Source organism: Elaeis guineensis, chromosome 5, assembly GCF_000442705.2.
Source record: "Elaeis guineensis isolate ETL-2024a chromosome 5, EG11, whole genome shotgun sequence".
NCBI classification, from domain to species: domain Eukaryota; kingdom Viridiplantae; phylum Streptophyta; class Magnoliopsida; order Arecales; family Arecaceae; genus Elaeis; species Elaeis guineensis.
Genome location: NC_025997.2, coordinates 81,731,615 through 81,752,567, shown reverse-complemented (window position 1 = coordinate 81,752,567; position 20,953 = coordinate 81,731,615).

Sequence of the window (20,953 nt, the reverse complement as noted above, 5' to 3'; positions counted from 1 at the left end):
TCATATAAGTACCTTGATCCACAATCATTTTCTTGTTTCACTTTCTTGGTCTGTTTAGGTCAAGGAAGGCAAGATACTGAGGATAATTCCTCTTCTAGTGATCCAGCTTCTTACAAAAGAAGTACTCTGTCTGACTTTGGTTAGCCTTAGACTTCATCGTCAGTTTGGACTTCACAGCCCTTGAATGGTTTTTCTTCTGCACCTTCTTCTTTCCTCTTTTAGAGGATCGATGCCCCGATGATGACCCACCTACCATATAAACTGATTTTTTATGGAGCTGCTTGTCCTTCTCAAAAGTATGCAGCAATCCTAGCAAACCTTGATAGTTCACTGCAGGCTTGGTCATTCTATAATGACTCAAGAAGAGGAGGTAGAACTTTGGGAGCGAGTTCAGGATAGTATCCTTGGCTAACTATTCATGTAATAGAAAGTCAAGTTTACTGAGGCACTCGATCTGCTCGATCATATACAATACATGATCGGTAATCGATGCCCCCTCTCACATCCGAGCATTAAAGATATTACAAGAGGTTTTGTATCTCTCGACATCATCAGAGATGCCGAAAGACTCGTTTAACACTTGAAGCATTTTCTCTGACTGTGCTTCCTCGAACTTACGACTAAACTCATCATTCATCGCCGCCCTTATAATGCACTACACTGTGGTTCGAACATTAAGCCACTTTTGATAAATATCTCTGACCACACTACGTGCATTGGAAGTAGACTCTTCAAGTGCAGGCTCCATAAGGATATAAAGAATTCATTCATGCTCAAGAACAATCTTTAACTTTCGATACCAACTATCAAAGTCCAACAGTAAGCAGAGCGATAAGGTACTAGCCATTACTAAAAAGAAAATAAAAATCTATTAATATATAAATTATTTAATCATAAAGACTTGAACTTTAGTCTAAATTTTTTTTTCACTATTTTATATGAATTGGTAGTCCCTACCTCCAATTTGAGGAATTACCTTAATTCCTTAGTAGGTACTAGAATCCACAAAGACTGCATACGGGTCCGAAAAAAGCTCGGCCAAACCATATGTATCTATAGATAGGTTCTTAACTAATTATTTCTTCAAACAATTTCTAGTAATGATTTTGCCCCGGGCACCTCTTCAGCAGGTGGAAGGTGCCTCTACTGAAAGTCTTGATTAGGTCCAACTATACTCAATAAATCTAACTAATGAATGATCAGACCTGAGGAAAGCTTTGGCCAATCCAATCTTTCATCAGATAGTATAACAGAGTCATTATATAATGAATGATAATTCAAATATCTAGATAAACACCAAGCGAAAGGTGCCTCCAATGTCCATCTAGACTATTGCACTCATCACCACTCACCTTAATAGAAGGCTATGATATTGTTATCCCCATTGTTGGGTATAAAATCCCCCCCCCCGGCCAAAGTTTGTAAAGGACCGATCTTTCCAGAGCTCTTTCGGCTCCCAACCTTGTGCATGGCGCCTCTCCGAACCTCCTCGATCATCCGAACTTCTCTGATAGTGAACTTCTGCATTCATCCATCGGGCCGCCCTGAAGGCACTCTGGGACTCACTGTCTGCCAATCTTCTACAGCAACCGACCCTCTGAGTTTCTACCTCGAACTTCTCTCAGGCTTCGCCAGCATTCGAGCTTCCCCGACAATGTGATTTCTACGATGACCAGACTCCACCTGAGTTTCTACAGCGGTCGACCACCCCCCGGATCCTAATCAAGCTCCCACGAGAGCCAAACTTCTACTATGAGCGGTCTACTTTGAGCTCCTACCGCAGGCTGGCTATCCCAGACGTCTACTATAAGCAAATTTCATTCAAACCTCTACTATGAATAAATTTCTTCCAAACTTCTATCACAGGTAGACTTCAGTCGAGCTACTCCGTAGCGAGTGGATTTTGGATGGACTACTACGATGAGACACCACTCCGAGCTTCCATGACAACTGATCCTCACCCGAGCTCCTACAATGGACGGTCCCCTCTCGACCTCTTGTGAGAACAAGATCCCATCTGAACTTCTCTAGCGGATAGATTCCGGACGAGCTTCTATAACGGACGAGCTCCAGCAGTTGGGTCCCTGTGATAGCCGATCACCTCCGATGTCTGTCGAGCCTCCCCCGCACTATCCAAAGTCCATCGCCGACCGACCTCCTACCAGGCTCTCCATAAAATCAGATTTCTCCGATGGACGATCTTCGGATGAGCCTCCACATCAGATAAATCCCAGATAGACTTCCCCGGACTCTGCTAACAGAAAATCTCCATCCGACCTCCTACGACAGGCGACTCCTGTCTGAAACATCAGCGACCTCGAAACATTTGAGCCTCTCCCAAAACGACGATGTGAAGAGCCATTTTGCTTCATCGGGCATCCCAGCCGAGCTTCAACCGACGGATCCGAACTCTCTGACAAGCCACGACAAGAGCCGCCACCCTGGTCCACCCTCTGCAATGGATTCCATGCAGCTCCACCACTCTCTGGTAAGTCACGACAACAGACACCACTCCACCCCCTGCAACAAGCTCCACGTGGCCCTAAACGACCCCTGACACCACTACTCTCCGTAACAAACTCCACACGGCTCTGAACGGTCCACTACCAGACGGTTACAGACGTCGCTGTCGATCAGTTGCGCCCTCCATCTATAAATAAGGATCTCCAGATATGTTCTTCTCTAAGCTCAAAAACTCTATCTTGAAACTCTGCCTAAATTTTTGCTCGAGCATTCCATTTCTGTTGAAGCAGAGTACTGACTTGAGCGTTGGAGGATCTTGCCGGAGCACCCCCAACCTGGTTTAGACTTTCTTTGCAGGTCTCGGTGGTGGCCGCGATCATCCCAGCTGCAGTTTCTCCGACTTCGACAGAATTTTGCACCAACAGAATTGGCGCTAGAGGAAGGGGACTGTGTCTTCGCGGTACCCTTGTTCCTAAAGGAGTGCTCAACGGGATCGATTTCGATCATCTTCTCCGACATCCTCTTCTCCTTCCTCTACTAGATCTTCACCTGATGCCTCCCCGCAAAGCATCCATCAGGCGATCCACGGCCTCCGTGGTTAGATCTCAAGCTCTGACCTCACCCTCGATTTTCCAAGCCCCTCCCCCTCCTCCGACAATAGTGGTCGACAGATCCATCCGACGCCGGCCTAAAGGTAGGGAGAATCGGTTGAGGACCCTACCACGACCGGCACCGTCGAGGAGGAAAGAACAACCTGAGAATCGACCTCCAATCGGGATCGTCTGCACCATCTTTGGAGAGCCCCGAAAGGGAGCGGCCAGTGGATCGATCGGACCGTCCAAGCGGTAAAGGACTGAAGGACCCATAACCTTTACTGAAGAAGACGCCCGAGAGGTCCAGTTCTCCCACAATGATGTAGTTGTAGTTTCTTTAAATATTACTGATTATGATGTACACCGCATTCTTGTTGATAGTGGAAGCTCGGCTGATATTTTATTTTACGATATCTTCTCAAAAATATCCATCCCTGACGGTCATTTGGAGCCGATTGGCTCCCCTTTAGTAGGGTTTACCGACGATGCTATCCCGATGGAGGGAGTAATAACTTTGACTGTAGTTGTAGGTCGATATCCAAAACAATCCAGGGCTCTGGTGGATTTTCTGGTGGTGAGGGCGTCGTCAGCCTACAACGCAATCCTCGGCTGAGCTGGCCTCAACGCCCTCCGGGCTGTGGTGTCAACCTACCATCTGAAATTAAAATTCCTTACTAACCAGGGGGTCAGAGAAGTCAAGGGAGATCAAGCCCTAGCAAGGCACTGCTACAATATAGCCCTGCAAAGAAGTGGTCAGCTTGACCCCTGTCCGGTTGATGGATTAGACACCCGCGATGACCTGACAGAAGAACGGGGTGGGCCAATGGAAGATCTTGTCTCAATTCCTTTGAATGATAGGAACGAGGAACACATGGTGAAGATCGGCTCCAACTTGGGGAAAGAGGTGCGGACGTAGCTTATCAATTTTCTACGAAAGAATGCAGACATTTTTGCTTGGATTCTGACGGACATGCCAGGGATCGATGCTGAAGTTATGCAGCACCGTCTGGCCGTCGATCCCAAACACTGGCCGACAAAAGAAAAAGTTCGAAGTCATGCGTCGGAGAGACAGGTGGCAATAGCCGAGGAGGTTGATAAACTCCTAAAGGCTGGGTTTATCAGAGAGGTCAACTATCCGAGCTGGGTTTCCAATGTGGTCTTGGTTAAGAAGACGAACGGTAAATGGAGGATGTGTATAGACTTTAAAAAATTGAATAAAGCCTGCCCGAAGGACAGTTACCCTCTGCCTAGAATCGACCAACTAGTAGATGCAACCTCGGGCCACGAGCTTCTCACCTTCATGGATGCATTCTCCGACTACAATCAGATCAGGATGGCGCTAGAGGATGAAGAAAAAATCACTTTTATAACTAACCATGGCCTTTATTGTTACAGGGTCATACCTTTTGGCCTAAAAAATGCAGGGGTGATATATCAGCGACTAGTGAATAAGATCTTCAAAGAGCAGATCGGCCACAACATGGAGGTCTATGTGGACGACATACTCGTAAAGAGCAGATCCTCGATGAACCACGTCGCCGACCTTGAGGAGACCTTCAGCGTCCTTCGAAAATACAAAATGAAGCTGAACCCAGTCAAATGCGCTTTTGGAGTAACCTCAGAAAAATTCCTGGGCTTCATGGTATCGGGGCACGGGATCGAGGCAAACCCGGAAAAGATTCGCGCCATCCAGGAGATGACCACCCCGAGGTCGATAAAGGAGGTTCAGTGCCTCATCGGGAAAGTAGCGGCTCTAAATCGCTTCATCTCGAGATCGGTCGAGCGATGCTTACCTTTCTTTCAAACCCTTAAGCAGCCCAAGAACTTCTGTTGGACCATTGGATGTCAGCAGGCATTCGAGGAGTTGAAGACCTACCTCGGCTCATCACCATTATTGGCAAAGCCTGAGCCTGGAGAGGAATTGCTCCTATACCTGGCGGTTTCCCCTATGGCCCTCGCTGCAGTTCTGATTAAGGAAGAAGCAAAAATTTAACGACCGATCTACTACATAAGCCGAGTATTGAGAGACGTCGAAACCAGGTATACTAAGTTAGAGAAACTAACTTATGCCTTGTTGATTGCAGCTCGAAGGCTCCGACCTTACTTTCAAGTACACACCATAACATTGCTCACCGACCAGCCGATCAAGGCGGTCCTACATCGAGCGGATGCCTCTAGAAGAATCGCAAAATGGGTGGTCGAGCTCATGGAGTTCGACATCAACTATCGACCTTGGCCAGCGATCAAAGCCCAGATATTAGCAAACTTTGTGGTGGAATGCACTATCCTAGAGGAGGCCGAACTTGGATAAGATGAAGCCGATAATCCAGGGCTCTGACCGAACTTCCCCGAGGAAAGAGCCGATCTCCCTGATGGTTCTTGGGCCCTCTACGTGGATGGTTCCTCCAACATGTCAGGCGCAGGCGCGGGCCTGATCTTGGTCAATCCAGACAGGATTGTCGCAGAGTATACACTGTGCTTCGAGTTTCCCGCAACAAATAACGGAGCAGAATATGAAGCTTTGATTGCAGGACTAAAGGTTGCCAAAGAATTAGAAGTAGATCGGCTTCAAGCCTATAGTGATTCTCAATTAGTAGTAGGACAGGTCAGTAAAAATTATGAGGCTCGAGAGGACAGTATGGCTAGATATCTCGAGAGGTAAGGAAGATCATCCCTACCTTCGGTAGCTTCGACATCAGGCAGATCCCGAGATCGAAAAATACCAGGGCCGACCTTCTCTCCAAGTTGGCTATGCTGGCTCCGGCCGAACTGCCTAAGGAAGTCTTCTTCGAGGTTCTAAAGCATCCAAGCACGAAAGAATCACGGTCTATGATGGAGATCAGCTATGAACCCAGTTGGATCGACCCGCTAGTTGCATACCTCAAGGACGGGGTTCTTCCTCCTGATGCAAAAGAGGCTCGAAAGCTTAAGAACCAGGCCTCCCGATATATCCTCTACGAAGGCAAGCTATACAAGAGGTCGTACTCCTTGCCCCTCTTGAAATGTCTCCGGCCTTCCGAAGCCGACTTCGCCTTGAGGGAGGTACATGAGGGAGTCTGTGGAAATCACCTAGGGGCCAGGTCTTTATCCCATAAGCTGCTCCGACAAGGTTATTACTGGCCTACCATGTACCATGACTCTATTGAATATGTCCGAAGATGTGACCGGTGTCAGAGATATGCCAATGTACAAAGGCAACCTGCCTCCGAACTTACACCATTGAGTGCCCCATGGCTGTTCGTGCAATGGAGGATGGATATCCTCGGACCTTTTCCCATGGCATCGAGGCAGCGGAAGTTCCTCCTGGTGGCAATAGACTATTTCACCAAGTGGGTCGAAGCTGAACCTTTGGCAAAAATTACGGAAGCTAAAGTGCAGGACTTCATCTGGAAGTCGATTGTCTGTAGGTTTGGCTTACCCAGAACCCTCATTACTAATAATGGATGACAATTTGCTGGAGCAAAGTTTGTCGAATTTTTGAGGGCCTAAACATCTCCCACAACTTCACCTCGGTGGCCCATCCTCAAGCAAACGGTGAGGCCGAGGTGACTAACCAGACTCTGTTGCAAGGCATCAAAGCGAGACTTGAAAAGGCAAAAGGAACTTGGGCTGACGAGCTTTATCATATGTTATGGGCATATCGGACTACTCAGAGATTGCCCATCGGGGAGACCCCCTTTGCCCTAGCTTTCAGGACAGAAGCCGTGAACTCAAGCTTCCATCAGCACGAGTCATGGCATTCCATGAATAGCGCAACCCACAGGATCTCAAGGCCAACCTCGACTTGTTAGAAGAAAAATGGGAGGTGGCTCAAGTTCAGATGGTGGCTTACAAACAGAAAGTAGCCCGCTACTACAACTCCTAGGTCAAAAGCAAGATCTTCCGGGTGGAGGACCTGGTGCTACGGCGAGCCGCTGCCTCACAACCTCAGAATCAAAGAAAACTTGCCTCGAACTGGGAAGGTCCGTATGAAGTCAAGGAGGTAGTCCGACTCAGAACATACCATTTAAAAGAGCTCGGAGGAGCAGATCTTCCACGACCATGGAACTCGAAAAATCTGCAGATGTATTACCAATAGCTACGCCTTAAATAAAAGTTTCATACTCGCATATTTTTCTTTTAGCATGAGTTTATAACGACAGAAAATAACTCTCCCACGCAATTGAAATTAAGCTTGTTAGGAACAGGAGGAGAACCTTGTCCTAACATGAGCAAAGTCGAAGGTCCGATTTCTTAAAGATCGGATGGGGGGAGAGGCCCTTACAACGACCCTTACGTGCCCCCACAGCCTTGTTAGGAACAGGAGAAGAACTTCATCCTAACATGAGCAAAGTCGAAGGCCCAATTTTTTAAAGATCGGATGGGGGGAGAGGCCCTTACAATGGCCCTTACGTGCCCCCACAGCCTTGTTAGGAACAGGAGGAGAACCTCATCCTAACATGAGCAAAGTCGAAGGTCCAATTTCTTAAAGATCGGATGGAGGGAGAGGCCCTTACAATGGCCCTTACGTGCCCCCACAGCCTTGTTAGGAATAGGAGGAGAACCTCATCCTAACATGAGCAAAGTCGAAGGCTCGGTTTTCTAAAGACCGGATGAGGGGAGAGGCCCTCACAATGGCCCTTATGTGCCCCCACAGCCTTGTTAGGAACAGGAGGAAAACCTCATCCTAACATGAGCAAAGTCGAAGGCCCAATTTCCTAAAGATCGGATGGGGGGAGAGGCCCTCACAACAGCCCTTATGTGCCCCTATAGCCTTGTTAGGAACAGGAGGAGAACCTCATCCTAACACGAGCTGAATTCGACTGTCGGGAGCAAGGGGAAGGCCTCGTCCCGACACAAGTAAAGACTCGATCGATCGACGAGGAGGAAAGCTTCCTCAATGACCTTTCTACACTCTCACGATCCTGTCAAGAGCAGAGGGAAGACCCTCACTCGAATGCGAAAGAAAAAGGAAAGGATGAAAAAGAAAAGCCGACGAACTACTTCTGCGACAAGTAAAAACAAACTACATCAAAGACATAAGGGACTTCGTCTCAGTCACAAAGAGGGAACCTGACATAGATCGAGGATAAATCAACCTCCTCAAAGCAACGAGAAGTTCGAACCCCCAAGCTCTAGTACCAGGAGAAAGCGCCAAACTCAAACAGTCTCGAAAGAACCTACGATCATAAACAGAAGGGCAAATCAACACTGCAACGATCGGGAACCTCCAAACAGTGTCGACATCAAACACAACGAAAGACAAAAGGAGTCCGGTAAACAATCGGTTAACATCAGAATGGACGAGGTAATAAACAATTTCATTTTCATTTCATTGGTGAAGTATACATTACAAAGCCTTGAAGCCCAAAAAAAAAAAAAAGAAACAAAACAAACAAAACGAACAGCTCTAAAGGAGCTCGGCTTCATGAGACTTCGAACTCTCAGTTCCGGCCATCGTTGAGAATTACTTCAGGTATCTGGCTTCTTCCTCCAGTCCCCCTTTTTGGATCAGCAATTACTCCAGCATTATCTTCGAAGTACATGTAGACGCCATCTCTTTCGCACCATGGCTTCCGCTGCTTTCGGATCAGCAATTACTCCAGCATTATCTTCAAAGTACATGTAGATGCCATCTCTTCCGCACCATGGCTTCCGCTGCCTCACGATGACGGCAGACATGACCTTCTTTCTGAGGTCAGGTTCCCCCTCACAGTGACAGCGGGCATGACCTTCTTCCTGAGGTCAGGTTTTCCCTCGCGATGATGCGCACTAGGAAGCCCTCGCGGTCGAGGATGTGCTATAAGTGCGGGCTCTGGGCCATCAAGGCGAAACGCAGTCGGATCTATCTCTTCTACCCTCGCCTTCTTCGCCAACCTGGAAGTTACAGTGTCTTCCCGTTCGTGGGCTTTCAAACTCTGGGCTAACATCTGAGCCGTGACCGTGCCCATTTACACGATGAAGGAAGACCAACACGGTCTGTGAACAGGGGTACGGAAGCAAGGAAAGTTTTGGGGCTAACCCAAGCTGGTCTAAGGGAGGCGGGGGTACAGAGATGAGGATGACTCAACGGATGCCTGAGGCCAGAAAGGAAAGACCGAAGAAACTCATGTACAAAGTGAGATCCCCAAAGGAGGGGAGGCAGGTTTAAATAGGCGATGGGGGTCAGTGCAATAATGGCTGCAGAACTCCTCAGGCCAGTCCGTAACCGCTGCGTGGCCCAGTCACCGTGGCAAATGGCTGAAGGTGGCCGACAATCAGTAACACCATTATGGCACCGTACCTAGAGCCACGCCCTGGTGGAAATTCTAAAAAAATAGAATTCTTTTTCAAAAAGGCTCCAGTACCAGCGTGCCGAACGTCAAATATCTGACAACCGCCAAGCACGGGAGTCGAGGAGGACAGCTTTGGTCATAAGAACTTCTCTGTACTTCCTTCATTCATAATCTGAACTCGAAAGTAGAGAGACTGGTGTTGGGTATAAAATCCTCCCCCCAGCCGAAGTTTGTAAAGGATCGATCTTTCCAGAGCTCTTCCGGCTCCCGACCTTGTGCATGGTGCCTTTCCGAACTGCCTCGATCATCCGAACTTCTCCGATAGTGAACTTCTACATTCATCCATCGGGCCGCCCCGAAGGCACTCTGGGACTCACTGTCTGCCAACCTTCTACAGCAACCGACCCCCTGAGTTTCTACCCCAAACTTCTCTCGGGCTTCGCCAGCATTCGAGCTTCCCCGACAATGTGATTTCTACGATAACCAGACTCCACCCGAGTTTCTATAGCGAACGACCACTCCCCGGATCCTAATCGAGCTCCCACGAGAGCCGAACTTCTACTATGAGCGGTCTACTCTAAGCTCCTACCGCAGGCTGGCTATCCCAGACATCTACTGTAAGCAAATTTCATTCAAGCCTCTATTATGAACAAATTTCTTCCGAACTTCTATCACAGGTAGACTTCAGCCGAGCTACTCCATAGCGAGTGGATTTTGGATGGACTACTACGATGAGACACCACTTCGAGCTTCTACGACAACTAATCCTCGCTCGAGCTCCTACAATGGACGGTCCCCTCTCTACCTCTCGCGAGAACAGGATCCCGTCCGAACTTCTCTAGCGGATGGATTTCGGATGAGCTTCTATAATGGATGAGCTCCAGCAGTTGGGTCCCTGCGATAGCCAATCACCTCCGATCTCTGTCGAGCCTCCCCCGTGCTATCCGAAGTCCATCGCTGACCGACCTCCTACCAGGCTCTCCATAAAATTGGATTTTTCTGACGGACGATCTTCGGATGAGCCTCCACATCAGATAAATCCTAGACGGACTTTTTCGGACTCCGCTAATAGAAAATCTCCATCCGAGCTCCTACGACAGGCGACTCCCACCTGAAATGTCAGCAACCTCGGAACATCCGAGCCTCTCCCAGAACGATGATGTGAAGAGCCATTCTACTTCATCGGGCATCCCAACCGAGCTTCAACCGATGGATCCGAACTCTCTGACAAGCCACGACAAGAGCCGCCACCCTGCTCCACTCTCTGCAATGGATTCCACGTAGCTCGACCACTCTCTGGCAAGTCACGACAACAGACACCACTCCACCTCCCGCAACAAGCTCCACGTGGCCCTGAACGACCCCTGACACCACTACTCTCCATAACAAACTCCACGCGGCCCTGAACGGTCCACTACCAGATGGTTACAGATGTCGCTGTCGATCAATTGCACCCTCCATCTATAAATAAGGATCCCCAGATATGTTCTTCTCTAAGCTCAAAAACTCTATCTTGAAACTCTGCCTAAATTTTCGCTCGAGCACTCCATTTCTGTTGAAGCAGAGTACTGACTTGAGCGTCGGAGGATCTTATCGGAGCACCTCCAACTTCGGTTTAGACTTTCTTTGCAGGTCCCGACAGCGGCCGCGGTCATCCTAACTCCAGCTTCTCCGACTTCGACGGAATTCTGCACCAACACCCATAATATTATCATTTTAAGGATCTAATAATTTAGAGAATTTAGTTATATATTTTAGAATCAAGAGAAGAGATTAATCAGCAATCAACAATCCTCTCACTGACTTCTCTAAGCCATTGGAAAGGACTAAAGATTTGGCTGGTTCAAGGGTACCTAAATCAGTCAAACTGATTAACCTTAATAACATGGGTCAATTTGAATCACTCAGTGAACTAATCAAAAATAGATTCACCACATTAGCCAAGTAAGTGAAAAAAAGTAGAAGGGTCCTCATTTCTTTCCTTAGATGCCAATGTAATTGGCTAGGAAGGAGAACAGTTCTAATTAAAAACTCCTTTCAACCACTTGCCTTAGACACTAATTGGTTTATCAATTTTGATTTGGTCAGTATTACGACATAGGCTCGACCACTGAGCTATAATCAGGTCCATTTAATAAATTAAAATAATGGACTTAATCAACTAAAACTATTAAGATTTGATCAAGAGAAGATTTGACCTGATCTGAATCAACTATTGGTTAGATTTGATCAACTACTTAGATTAGTCCATTATCTATTTGATTTCTATCCTAGGTCTAACCCAGTTAAAACGATCTAATTCAAGCTAACCCATAGCCCCATATTTTATTCAATGCCATTAGATCTTAAATTCATAATTCTAGATCTAAAGATTCAACTCTTAATTCTTAATTAAGTGTGGAATGAATATGGATCTTTATTATTTATTGAAATAATTTTAAATGTAAACTCCTTTACATCAAATTTCAGGCAAAAATATTATGTCCAAAAATTTGAGTCGACTCACCCTAGACTGAGTAGACTTATTACAATGAGTCGACTCGACTTTGAGATGGAGTCGGCTCATCTGTGTGAACAAAAATCATTTTTTCAACCTACACAAATGAGTCAGCTCATCAGCAAAATGAGTCGACTCACCAGGGTCTCGAGTTGACTCGAACCAAAATCAAGTCGACTCGACAGATGTTCCAGCAACACATTGTAGAATTTTAGATCAGATTATTTTGTATAAACAGCAATAAAATCAATCATAAATCTATCTTAGATCTAATCTAAACTTATTTATGATTTCATATTTTATTTATAATGATTAAATGTTACATCTTTTCATAGTTCTTCTTCATGAGACATCACAAGTGGCACCCCTACATGCCATAAGAAAACCCATCAATTAGACAAGAGAAAGCCTTTAATCCCTATTTTCTCTCATGACCGGACGACTTGGTGATGCATCCATTCCAAGTATTAGGCTACTAAGATATCTAATCTAACATATCGCACATGTAACAGTTAAAATTTTAGATCTAAGCATTTATGTTCATGTCAAAAACAAATCTTGCTCTAATACTATTGAAGGAAATCCTAGATAGTTTTATGCATGTATTTCAAATTTTTTTTTGAATTTTTAATGCAGTAGAAGTAAATTTGATCAATCATATTAATTTAGCATGCATTAGATCTAATCTAAAAGCTACCTATCATGGATAGTATGACATAAACCTATATGCATAATCTGAAATCAATAATCATAAATCTATTTATGAACTAGATCCTATCTACTGAGATTAAATCTCGATACCTGAGTATGGATCGAATTTCACCACAGTTGATTTTTGTGGTCCCTTGTCAAATCGGAGGTTTGACGATTGGTCTCCCTGAAGTGCTAGCTCCTTGCAAAGACCGTCCTGATGGCTGATCGAACTCCTTCGTCAGATCACTCGGACTCTTCTGGAGGATGAAGAAGGACTTAGGAAGAAGTGGGGAGGAGGAAGAAGGTGAAGAGGAGACACTCTCTACACTGATTTTCTCTCTTCCCAAAAGCCCATGCCCTAGGTTTAGAACCCCAGGTCAATGCACACACCAAGATAGGATGCCACACCACCTTTCTCATGCACAACCAGAATTCCCTCTATATTCTTTGATGAAATCAGATCTCTCATGCACAAAAAGGAGGGCTTCTTAAGGTTGGTGTCCAAGAGTGGTTAGGAAGGATAAGGATTAGGTTAGTTTGATTCAAAATCAAAAGCCATTCAAACTTGAATTCAAAATTCAAGTTGAAGTTTAAATCAAAATTTAAACCATGTTTATCCTATCCATTTGGGCATTAAGGAGGGATGAGAAATCTCCTTTTGGTATGCAGAAACATCATGCAAAATCTGAATTTTGTGTGAACAAGATGGCGTGGATAAGGTGGTTGGTGCTAAGGTTTAGTCCAATCCAATTGGACTCTTGGGTTCATACAATTTGGTTCCATCCAAATCATATTTGGTTAGACCCAAAGAAGATTAATGAACCTAATCCAGTTAGGTACCTAATATTCTCAATTAAATTTTAATCAAATCAAAAATTAATTGAGCCCAAGCCCTGATCAAATCAGGAATTAATCTTCCTTAGCAATTAGGTCATCTCATAGCCTAATTAGATAAAACCTAACTGAATCCAATTCAATTAGACTTGATCCAAACCTCATTACTTAATCAAATTAAGCTAATCAGCAATCTAATTACTAATTAATCCTTCTATAATTTACTAACTGTTGGTAATTTATTCTATCATAATTTTTGCATAAGATTAATCATCAATCATATTAATGATTATACTCTTGAACGATTCATAATCATTGAACACTAAATTGATAGATTCGAATACTAAATTGATAGTATAAAAATAAATTTTTATACTAATCGAAGTGACCATCTAGCAATGATACCCGATATTCAGATAGATCGAATTGTTACAATGTAATATTCAAGAACCTTTGGCATATGGTTACCATATAATTCATCCTTTTGACCCTCAATACTTAAGATGGCTTTAGAGTTAAACTATCAACTCTTTATCAACTCATCCGTATTGTGTCTCAACTTTATAAATCTTATGACTACTCACATGGATTACTTTGATCAAGATTTTACTAAATTAAAATACATTGAAGCATTATCTCCAATAACTTGAAGTGGTCAATTCTATCTCGACTCACATACAGACTTCGTAAGTACTTGACTATGCCCAGAAATCTTCCATCATTATATTAGAAATATAGATAGTTTGACATCAAAGTCTAATGAGTTACTTGTAAGTCACCATGATGATCTCTGGTCAGAGGGACACTTATATCCATATCCTTCGTGAGCTACTCTTAATAGTAAAGTGCTCCGTAGTTGGGCCAAGTTCAGTACAAATGTACTCCTATATTTTATTTGCATGCCATACCAGTATCTTCACACTCTTTGGTTATGAGAACAACCAATCCATTTAGCACACCAATGATCTATACTTGATAAACATGATCATCCTAATAATAACGTATCATTTGGTTACGAACAATATTTAAGAACTGCATGATAAATCCTCCTTTATCGATTGAAAATAGTTTCTAAGGACTTCATCATAAACATAAGAGTTGAATAAAGAAGATACAAAATTTATAATAAAATTATGAAATAACTTTTATTAATTTTTAATTCATATACAATTTATAAAGAGCACAATCATCTACAGATAGATAATTAACTTTAGAACATATTTTTTCAATATATTTCATACAAGTTAGACCTCCTCTTGACTTACAACCGATATGGGACTAAAGATGTCATCCTCCCATAACATTAGCCCCCCAAATCAAGGGAGAGTATGTGTGCCTAGGCAGTAGATGGGGCCTATAGATGGCATCGGTGTTGCAGTCAAGGGCTTATGGCTCATATGAGTCGATCTCTACTCTCACATGCATGAGGTATTATCCACTTTGACCTTTAGATCACGGTATGGGGCCTCATAATTTTATCCTTTAAAAAGTACCTCATAGAGGAGAGATCTCATTCGATATAAGTTAGACTCCTCCTTGACTCACAATTGATGTGGGACTAAAGATGCCATTCTCCACAATATTAGCCCTCCAGTCAAGGAGGAGTATGTATGTGTAGGCTAGAGATGGTATCTATAGACAGCATCGATGTTGCGATCAAAGGGCTCATGGCTCGGATGGGTCGATTCTCTACTCTCATATGTGTGAGGTATTATCCACTTCGGCCTCTGCACCATGGCACAAGGTTATTGAGAATTGTGTTCCAAATATTGGAATTCGGGGTTTGGTGATGCATATATATTTCAAAATTTTTATTTTCTAAACACCACAGTGGAGAATAAGATTAAAATATTTTTAATCTAAATTTTACATGCATAAAAATATAAAATCATATGGATTTCATATGCTAAAATTTAGATTGTGATCAAATCACATACCTTTTCATAATTCATTTCTTCAAATTGGATCTGGAAGAGATGAGGCTCTCTATTAGCCGCTAAAAATATCGACCTCTATGAGTATCTACTCAGGATCAGCTTAGAATAGTCTTCTTTAATCTAAATTTTGGTTCTCCAAAATTCAACCTGCTGAAGCTGAATGAAGTTTGGATCGGATCAACACTTGATCTTTCTCCTTGATCTTCTTCTTCTCATCTTTTCTAGAGTTTTCTCCTTGCTATGTACTACTACCAGATGTTAGAAACCAGCAAGGAAGAGGCACCCAAACTCCTTTGGGCACTGAAACACCTTAGGAGCACATCCCAAGGGAAGGGGTGGTGTAGAACGCCCAAGAGAAGAGAAAAGGGAGAAAGAGAGGGCATGGGGAGAGCCTTTGGGTGTGAGGGGCTACTGGTTTTGATGCTCTAGGACCTTAGGGAGGTCCCTTTAAATAGGCATAAGGATTGAATCCTATTCAATCTCATAATACAAGTCCTACTTGCATTAGGATTCCTATTAACTTAAGTTATCCAACTTACATTAGGAAGCCCATTAGGCGCCAACTATTGGAGCCCTTGCACCCATAATTAGACACCCTCTTGCACCCAAGAGATACCTCATATGAAAATAAAAGGCCCTCTAATAATGGACATGCCCAAATTGATCAAATCAAGTGGCACCCATAATAACTATCAAGGAGATTCATAAGGACTTGCACCCTTAATTTATGTGATCCATAACCTTAGACACCCAATAATTGAGTCTCATGAATCTTATTCATGTAGTTATTAGTAGGTAATTAAGTTAGAATTAACTTATCAAATAATAATCTAACGAAAAAGGAATTGGGTCCAACCATGTGCTAGCAAGGTTACCATGAACCCAATGGATTTTTCTAACCCATTGATACTTCATAAGCTCAATTACTTATTCCAGGCCTAATCTCTTTGTTGTGTGACCTCATAGGTTCAATTCTATCTGTAGTGAGACATACAATGATCTCTATCATCGTATCATTAAAACTCTTTTTCAATGATCGAATAATTTTCACTCTAACTCAACAAGGATTGTCGATCCAGAAAAATCCTAGTGAGCTCTCACAATCCACTAGTGACACCTAGCAGTATGTAGTGGCAATCCAGTAGAACTGAAATGAACTCTAGGTGTAGTTAAGTGTGATTCAGTCCCTCTATCTAGTCCGACTAGATGGCAGGTCATGATAAATCTAAATCTCAACATCGATCATATGATAGATTCAATCAGCTTAAGTCCATATATGATTCTATGAAAACTTTTTTCATCAATCAACTGCTATGGCCATAGACTTAAGACTCAGCTCTTAAATCTCATAGACTACTCCCTTCTACTAGGTCGATAGATCCATCTTGATGCACACCCCACTCCTACAGTGGATCAACTATCGCCAACATCCACTACAGGCTCTTGAGACCCATGTTGATGTTCAGTCAAACTCCAGTAGCCTCACTGCGAGCAGTAGTGTCATCTCAGTCAAAAATCAGTCATACAACTGCAGCATCGAGAAAAGTCACTAACAGTGAGCAGACATCCATGTGACTTCTCGTTTGTCACGCTCAGTGCTAGTTATTCTCTAACAACCACCTGCACTCTCTCTAGTATCTCTACACTGCAGACTCGAGACCCATCTGTCCAAAAGAAGCGATCATGCACTGATCTATTCGATCAATCACCATCCCATGATGATCCTATGATCAAGAAAATTTAAGAATCAACCATCAATGACATATGCCTCAAATTCTCAACTTTTGAGAATATGTGTCATCATCTTATTAATCTTGGATGATTCATGGACACATAGAATGAATGATAATATAACTGCCCAATAAGTATAAAATCATATCCTAAAATATGAAATGTGTCAGCCAAGATTGGCTTCTAGGCATACATCCAACAATCTCCCACTTCACTAAAGCCAATCTGCCATTACCAAGCCCTATCTTCACAAACAGGCTATAGTCTTAGGCTAGCTAAGTGACTTACCAGTGGGTCATCCACATCACATGTGGAGTTTGCTCTCTGCACCTCTATTATTTCTACTTGAGGTAGTCGCTGTTCTGCTTCTATATGCTTGGATATCTGTGAGACCTAGGCTCCTTAGCAAAGCTATGGTGCCATTGTCTTTGCAGTATAGTATCACGCATCTGATGGTATGACAACTAATTCTGTAACTAACATTACAATCAGAATGCATCTACACATCTACAGTGACTCAACTTCCATTGATCGATTATTTGAAATCCTTCCAAGATATCGACATAGGAACACATCCATAATGTAGATATTCTACCATCAACATCAGACATAAAGTCTGAATTGGTGTATCCTCCCACTCCTAGCTTTGATCTTTTCCAACATTCCTAGTTCTTCTTAAGAGTTTAAGGATGTTTTCACAGCAATCCAACTCTCAGCCTAGATACAACTGATATCTACTTGTGACAATCATAAATAATCAGTTCAATACTTTATAGGCATACGACTATGCCCGAGAGGGTAGCAGATCCCTCTCCAGATTTTTATGCTGAACATTTTCAGCATCTGATCTCTGTACTTTATCTATAAAAATACAAGCATCCAATTGCATCTATCTCTATAGATCTTTAGAATGCTCACTTTATATCTTTCATAAAAAATCTATATTCAATCATATTTTAATCGATGTCAGTATGGACACTCCCACTGATCCTTTTGAAACCCATAATTTCTCATATCTGATCAAATAATTTGATCATATCATTGAAATGAATGTTCCAACTCCAAGGGTATTGTGGTCTTGTGATCACCTATCACAAGAAGTAAAATTATAGGCTATTCCATATAGAAATCTTAAAAGATCTCTACTCAAAAAAGCTATTTCACATCTTTTTTGGAGTCGATGTCTCATATCATTCGTTATAGGTTCTGGATCATCTCTATATTCTCTGTCTCCATGAGAAATGATTTTCTCTACATCCTCAGTTAAGCATACTCAAGTACCTTTCGAGAGGATTGGAGATCCTACTATGTGTATGAGGTGGAGAAGGAATATACGTCTACTGGCTCATAATTAATATTTCTTAAGTCTCAAGGCTCCCTGCTCTTCAGAGACACTCTCTTAGAGCTTAACTTTCTCCCACTGCTTCATCTTGGTTAAATAGTTTTCAAGAAGATAGCATTGAGTCACAATCACATTGTAATCCCATCGAAAGTAATATCTCAAACTCTTTTAGGAAGAGCTTTATAGACCTATCCTCTAACATATCCACCTGCTATCCTAGACACAGGCTGGACATTCTTGAATCTCAAAATAATCAAGATTCATTCTCACCATTCATATCTTATATGGTGTGGTAGGAATAGTTTAGAGAGAATCCAATTTCATAGAAATAAAGTATGTCCCTAAAGAAATATAAATAAATCAGTGAATTTCATTATGGATCAGATCATATCTCATATAGTCCCATGACTCTTCTTATCTCATTGAGCTGAGATTTACTAAGAGGGTCAATATGAAACAATGCCATTTTATGAGATAATCAAAAAATTTTTCAATGGTATTGCATCCTCGATCCGATCAAAGTATCTTTAAAATTTTTTGATTTATTTCTCTACTTACATCTGAATTCTTTGAACCTTTCAAAAATTTAGATTTGTATCTCATATACAAAGTAGAGAAAACTCCTTGGTTAGCACATCACATGGCTACACACATCAAATGTGTACAAGGATAAGTATCTCAGTGGTCCTTTTCTCTTGTCCCACAAGAGTAGCTTGTCATATTTTCTCAAAGAGATGATGCACAAACTAGATTTGACTCAACAGTCAATGAGCCAAGCCATATTTTTTCAGTTTGTTAATCATTTCTTCTCCAATATGACTTAGCTATAGGTTCACATATACTTTAAATTTTATCTCAATTTTGATCTCTCAGATCCAATGGCATTCACTGATTGCTCAATTAAGTTCACATATGCATCAACATGCAAATGATAGAGACTGTCTCTAAGAACTAAATCCAAACGATGATCACAAAGACAGATACCCATGGCCGCAGCAGTAACTGTTGCCCTATAGCCAATTCAAGGTTACTTCCTCAGCCCTCTACCTTTCCATCGACTCTACACTAGAGTCTGTAGCTCAACTAGGAGAAAAAAAATCTAAGGACAGTATTGAGCAATTTTGACATACCTACTCTAGGTGTGTCTTTATTTCTTTAGGCTCTTCAGGTATTTATCTCTGAACTCTTTCAAGTTTTTTTGTTATCAATACTTTGACCAATTCAGATAAAGTGCCATGATGGTCTTTCATATGGTAGTTTACATAAACTATCCATATAAACTAATCAGGATCGCAGGATCAAATCCATAAGCAATTCTTATGCATGTCATGTCGAGCCTTTTAAGCTCTTTAATATCCTCGATCATTATCAAATAATATCATAGACTGACTGCCCATCATACATCACATAGCTATGCGACTCTGATCACCTCACAATACTTGTGGATGAATCAACATGTCATTGGCAGTGTATATGTACTCATGCATAGCACCTATCTTTATTGTCATTGTCCATCCACTCGTCAAGTATAGCTCGTTGACTATGGGTTGGATGGATTGTTAACATTAGAATAACTATAGAGAATATTATTTAATTTTTAAAATTAAGAATAATTCTTAATTTGTAAGCCAGTCTATGTACTCAATTTTGATTAATCGTTGATATCTAGGATTCAAGCTAGAGGGTTGGAAGCTGACACAATGAACAGCAGAGAGCAAAGATTCTAATTGGATGTTTGTATTTATTTTATAATTTTACTCTAGAAATTTTAGATGCAAAAAGAGACTCTCACTATTTTATCAGAACTTCACACTCTCGAGTGGAGAAACGAAAATCCTAACTGATAATTAAATTTCTAGTGGGTGCTGCGGTCCCACCGATACGTGCACCTCACCTAACAGTTATTAGTAACATGAATAAACACCGATGCAAGATAACTCTTTGTCCAATACTTCTCTAAGTATATTGCAGCCACTTGGTCTCTAAGTCATGTGGGCTCACCTAACAGTTATTGCCGCACTTCTTAGTTAAGTCAGACCACCATTCACAAGCAGGTTAAAGCCATCATTGGGTCCCTCACTAATAGTTATTGGGCCCAACCCATCTTTACCCCAGCAACTCTTTGCTAATAGAGTGGTTGCGTGTTTCCGATGCAACTGAACCACTGTGACCACGAGAATAATCAACGTGGTAGCATGCCTGCACATCTACAACGGTGGAAGACCTTGGACTTAATATTTTATGGAGAGATTTGAGTTTAGATCTCATCTAATCAGTCATCACATGATTGATGTAATTGGCATGGCTAAATCAAACCACAAGCAACCATATTGTGACTCAATCTTTCAAATTGACCAGTAAGTGAGATTAGTGGGGTCCCCCATTGCTTTCTTTAGACACAATAAATTACCAGATAAGCGAACGAAACAATTAAATAACCATCTTTCAATTACTTATCTTAGACACCAATTGGATAATTGATCAGAATTGGTTAGCTCAAGTGAATCGAGCTCAAATCAACAAGCCAAATTAGGTCCTTAGGTTAATCGATTCTACATATGGACTCAATCGATTTGATCAACAATAATTGTATGATCATTAACTTAATT